Source organism: Cajanus cajan, chromosome 5 (assembly GCF_000230855.2).
Source record: "Cajanus cajan strain Asha chromosome 5, NIPB_CcT2T_4, whole genome shotgun sequence".
Taxonomy (NCBI): domain Eukaryota; kingdom Viridiplantae; phylum Streptophyta; class Magnoliopsida; order Fabales; family Fabaceae; genus Cajanus; species Cajanus cajan.
The window spans coordinates 40,637,722-40,644,145 of NC_138521.1; positions in this window are offsets into that span (position 1 = coordinate 40,637,722).

A 6,424-nucleotide genomic window follows, 5' to 3' on the forward strand; every position below is an offset into this window, starting at 1 on the left:
TTTAGAAAGTGGCTGGTCATCTCTCTGTCCTCACACGCGCACAGAAAATCAAGAAGATGGAAGCGCTGGAGGACCAAAATAAGAAGCTTACAGCCGAGCTCTCACAGCTCAAAGAACAAATGGCGCAAATGATGGAACTCATGCGTCACCATAATGTACATGGGTCTCACCACAGTGACCATGAGTCCCATCATCATGAGGAAGAGGAGGTGCATGAAGAAGAGCCTCCGCACGCCATACCTATTGGGGCTGGAATTATGATTAAAGAGCCCGAAGTTTCAAAGGAACAATTCCGCGCCCTAGAGGATCGGCTAAGGGCTATGGAGGGGCATGATTTTGACATTAAAGATGCCGCCGACATGTGTTTAGTGAGGGACATCCAATTTCCTCCTAAATTTAAAGTGCCGGATTTCCCAAAGTACGTGGGATCGACTTGCCCCAAGAGTCATCTCACCATGTACTGCCGAAAGATGGCTGCATATGCCACAAACGAAAAGCTCTTGATCCACTGCTTCCAAGAGAGCTTGGCTGATACCGCGCTCAACTGGTATATGCAGCTAGATGGAAATCTAGTACACACATGGAGGCAGTTGGCCGACGCCTTTCTCAAGCGCTACAAATACAACATCGACCTAACACCCGATAGGTCAGATCTTCAAGCTTTGAGTAAAAAGAACGATGAATCCTTCAAGGCGTACGCCCAACGTTGGAGGGAGTTGGCGGCACAGATAGAGCCCCCGCTGTCGGATAAGGAGACGGTGTCCTTGTTCATCAATTCGTTGACCGGTCCCTATTATGACAAGATGATAGGGAACACGACAACACTCTTCTCGGACATCATCACCATTGGCGAAAGAGTGGAACAAGGGCTGAAAAGTGGGAAGCTAGCTGGGCTTCCCCAATCATTTGAAGCCAAGAAGACCTTCGGGAAGAAGAAAGAAGGAGGAGTCAACGCTGTAACCATTTCTCCATCTTCTTCCACTTCGAAGTTGGGAAAGTCGCAATACAAGCCTGTGAGGAAGTTTGATAAATTTCCGACCACATATAGCGACCTCCTGCCGAAGCTGGTGGAGGCACAGCTTCTAGCTTATGTTCCACCGAGGAAATTTGATCCACCATACCCCGATTGGTACAAACCACAAGACAAATGTCTATACCATTCGGGGGCATCGGGGCATTCAACGGAGAATTGTAAGGTTCTCAAATATAAGGTCCAAGACCTTATTGATGCTGGGTGGGTCACCTTCGATTCGACAGCGTCCGACGTGAGCAAGAATCCTCTACCAAAGCAGGAGTAGAGAATGGCAAGCCACGATAGGGCCCCTTCATATTTTTCTTCTTTTAGGGACTCATGATCAGTACCCGAGATCATGAGAACCTTTTCATGTAAATAAGGGTTTTACAGTTTTTTTAAATATTAATAAAGAGGCATTTTTCACATTACTCTTTTTTTTTGTTCTTTTCTCTCTCATTAATAATTCTAAACCTAAACAGAACCAATAAAATAATTATGTCTGTAATTGTTCGCTCTGACCGGGATCCAAAAGTGAATGGGTTGAGTTAGAGAGTGATGAGGAGACCATCTCTCCGGATCTGCAAAGACTGCTAGAACGAGAAGCTCGCTTACTCCAACTCGTCAAGAGAAATTGGAGACTGTGAATTTGGGGCATGGCCGAGAGATAAAAGAGGTCAACATTAGGACCCATACCAGTGATGAAATAAGGACACATGTTTCCGCTATGATTATAATAAAATCATTCTTCATTGCTTCTTTTCTTGCTTATAATAAAATTCTAAACCACATCATTTTTAACCCTGTTTGAATAAACATGAATGAGGTTAAAATCATCTTAATAATAATAAACCCACATCATTTTCATGTGGAGGTGTGTGTGACGACTTGCAGCACCTTCCCTTGGCCTTGACAAGTGCCATCATGGGTAAAAAGAAATCTTTCAAAATAAAAGAAGCTCGGCAGGAAACTCAAAAAGGGGACTGCGCAAAAATAAGAGCAAAAGACCCGCTAGGAATCCCACGAAAGGGTAACCTAGGCAAAAGTTAGGGTTACAAAAATAAACAAAAACAAAGGTCCGCTAAAACGCCACAAAAGGGTGTTTTAGGCAAAAATAAGGACAATCAAAAAACAAAAATAAATCCATGATGGTACCATGAACCGAATTCAAAAAGAAAGGTTCAAGGGAAGCTATCCAAGTTGTCGAATCACAACACGACTTTTTTAACTTCATAAGTGTTTAATCAAACAAGCTTAAACACATAAGCCTACCTTGGCCATCCATTCTTACAAAAACCATTTTTGAAAAATAAATCCCCTCTAAAACACAAACTTCAGAACAAAAATATCTTTCTTTTCTTTTCTCTCTTGTCCCAAAGGATTTTAGGATAATCTAGTGGAAGCACGGAGAAATAAATCATCACTGATAATGGATCTAATCTGAACAACAAAATGGTGGAAGAACTGTGCCAAGAATTCAAGATCCAACACCATAACTCTTCCCCATATCGGCCAAAGATGAATGGGGCAGTCGAGGCAACCAATAAGAGCATCAAGAAAATAGTGCAAAAGATGGTTGTCTCATTTAAGGACTGGCACGAGATGTTACCCTTCGCTTTCCATGGTTATAGGACTTCTGTACGCACATCTACTCCATTCTCCCTCGTCTATGGGATGGAGGCAGTGCTACCCGTCGAAGTCGAAATACCTTCCCTAAGGGTAATCATGGAAGCAAAACTTTCCGAAGCAGAATGGGTTCAAAGCCGGTATGACCAATTGAACCTCATTGAAGAAAAACGGTTGAACGCCATATGCCATGGTCAAGCCTATTAGAGGAAGATCAAAAAAGGCTTTTGACAAGAAAGTCCACCCTCGAGTCTACCATGAGGGAGAGTTGGTAATGAAGGAATTGCTACCGACTCAAAAGGACAAAATCGGAAAGTGTGCCCCAAATCACGGAAGACCATACGTAGTAAACGAGCCTTCTCAAGAGGAGTACTGATCCTCACAGACATGGATGGAAAAGAACTTCGATACCCAGTCAACGCTGACGTGGTAAAGAAGTACTATGCTTGAAGACGTTGCTTGCATAGGCCCGCTAGGATGAAAACCCAAAAAGGGCGTCCTAGGCAAAAGTTAGGGCAAAATAAAAAGCCCGCCAGTACAAGGGTACTAGGCAAAACAAAGGCGAATTTATCCCCGCTAGGATATGTCCTAGGCAAAAATTAGGGGCAAAAGAATAAGATACAAAAACAAAGCAAGCAACGGTCACTTGAATCGAAAACTGAAAGGCAGTTCAAGTGATTATCTTCTAGAAGCAAGCGTCTTGCGGCATCTACGCTCCTGGCTCAGGCATCTCACCCGAAGCAACTAGGGGAATGTAAAGAGCAACAATTACAGATATAATTGTTAAGCCCAATGTATATAGCCTACCCTGGCCAGCCATTCTTCAGAAAAACCTTCTGTATATCTTTCTGTAAAAACACTTGTGAATATCAATAAAATATATATTCATTTTCTTTTCTCTCTTGACCATGTGATTATGCCTCTAAAAATGGTATTTCTAAAAAATTGTATGAAATTCCTTAATAATCGGTCAATAAAGAAAATTGGAGGGGTTCCTATAAAATCCATAATCTCCTGCATAAAAGGCTCACAAAAATATTCCCTCACGTCGATGACAGAAATTCCTCCAAGAAAAGGAGGATAGGGAGAGCCATTCATTTTTCTAAAAACATTAAATAATAAAACTTGCATTTGTGCATCACACACATTAGTTGCACATTCAAAGACCTTATCATGAGGCAATTGCATAAAATAGAAAAATAGAAAAATTGCTTGTGTATGACAGCAGTCAACAGAAAAGGCCAAAAAACGACAAAAAGGCAAAAATACAGAAAAAGCCAAAAAATGACAAAAAAGGCAAAAATACAGAAAAAGCCAAAAAATGACAAAAAAGGCAAAGATTTAGAAAATCAACAAAATCGTACAGAATAATTGAGCCTGGAGAGGCTTGCCGAAATAATACTCTCACAGAATAATTGAGCCTGGAGAGGCTTGCTGAAAAAATACTCCCACAAAATAATTAAGCCTGGAGAGGCTTGCCGAAATAATACTCTCCAAAAGACGTCTCAGCTCGCATTCTCGGGCTGAACAAAAAACAATAATTATACAGAATAACTGAGCCTGGAGAGGCTTGCCGAAATAATACTCCTACAGAATAATTGAGCCTGGAGAGGCTCGCCGAAATAATACTCGTATAAGAATAATTGAGCCTGGAGAGGCTCGCCGAAATAATACTCCCCAGAGATATCTCAGCTTCCACTCACGGGCCAAATTCCCCAGTGAAAGCTATCAAACCAAGATCAGCAAAATTCCCCAAGGGAGGCTTGATCATCTAAACAGAATATCCAAGTCGAAAGGACTTAAACTTCCTCAGTGGAAGATAGCTTTCCAACTCAAACGAAGAGTGAAGCTAAGCCTGAAGAGGCTTCCTAAATAATACTCTGGGATACATAAGAACTTCAAATCCCCAGTCGCCTACACAGAGGCATTCCTACAAAAAGCAAAAATCCAAAAGATCAATAACAATTCCCCAAGCGGAATTTGGCTTTTCAGCCAATCATTGAACATCAAGATGATATGCCTAACAGAAGAGGTTAATCAAAATCAACGACAAAATCCCCCAGCGGATAACAGCCTACACAGAGGCAACAAAAATCAAAAAATCAAAAAAGAGTCACCCGAATAAGGATAACCGGGATACTCCACAACGTCGAAAGGACGACAGCCAATCATAAGGCACCGCTCACATCAGAAAGAGCATCTTTGTGTCTACACCCCAGGGAAACAGAAATTCCTCAATGGGCACCAACTATGAAAAGGAAAGTTGGGACACAAGAACCTATGAGTAACTGCACATCCCCTAGACGGATCCCTGCGTTATCCAGCCCTCAGCGGCACCAAAATCAAAATCAAACCGTCAAAGCAGCATCGTGGACTGTGGAGACAAAATCATCTCAAAGCCTAAGAGGCAATACTCAGCTACCCAGTTGTCGAGAACACCGAGGTATGCACAAGCCTGGAGAGGCAATACTCAGCTACCCAGTTGTCGAGAGCACCGAGGTATGCACAAGCCTCAGAGGCAATACTCAGCTACCCAGTTGTCGAGAGCACCGAGGTATGCACAAGCCTAAGAGGCAATACTCAGCTACCCAGTTGTCGAGAGCACTGAGGTATGCACAAGCCTGGAGAGGCAATACTCAGCTACCCAGTTGTCGAGAGCACCGAGGTATGCACAAGCCTAAGAGGCGCTACTCAGCTACCCAGTTGTCGAGAGCACCGAGGTATGCACAAGCCTGGAGAGGCAATACTCAGCTACCCAGTTGTCGAAAGCACCGAGGTATGCACAAGCCTGGAGAGGCAATACTCAGCTACCCAGTTGTCGAGAGCACCGAGGTATGCACAAGCTTGGAGAGGCAATACTCAGCTACCCAGTTGTCGAGAGCACCGAGGTATGCACAAGCCTGGAGAGGCGGTACTCAGCTACCCAGTTGTCGAGAGCACCGAGGTATGCATGAGCCTGGAGAGGCGACGACTAATACTCGACCTGGAGAGGCTACTCAACAATTTTCCACCGGAAGACACTACAAGTCGGAAGGATGGCTTATTCCCCGGACAATTGGGTCAACTCCTTTACTTGTCAAACGATACACTAAAAGCCGTTTGACTAAGTAAAGGGGGGGCAGCTGTAGACCCCTAAAATTGTCCGGGTCGGAAATAAAGCTTGAAGACTCTCGAAGACCAAAGGAAAGTCAGCCGGAAGGACTCCTGGAAGACCCTGGAAGACCCTAGGATGACAATCTGTAGGTTTAGAGGTCTTAGAGTAGCAAAAAATAAGAAAGTGGAGGGAATAAAGCCCAATACGGCCTCCCAGAAGTTCAATACGGCCGTATTGAAGTTTCTGAACTTCAATACGGCTGCATTGAACTCAATGCGGCTGCACTGAACTTCAATACGGCCGTATTGAGGTTTTTGAACTCAATACGGCTGCACTGAACTTCAATACGGCCGTATTGAGGTTTTTGAACTTCAATACGGCCGTATTGAATTCAATACGGCCGTATTGTAGTTCAAAACTTCAAAACGGACCGTATTGACCCTCATAAACCGTATTGAGCCTCATCCCTATAAATATGACGTCAATGGGACGTCATTTCACACTTTTACACTGAGTTTTAACCCTCTTCTTGAGTATTCTGGGTTTTTTTGAGCAGTGCTCTGCCTAGAAATCACTCGGAGAGTTGATCCGACGAAGTTTTTGAGTTCTGAGCATTTTGCTTGAGTCTCGAACTAAGTCGAAGGGAAATCCATCGGATTTCCAAGTCAAAAATTATTTTTTAGGAAGGAGCG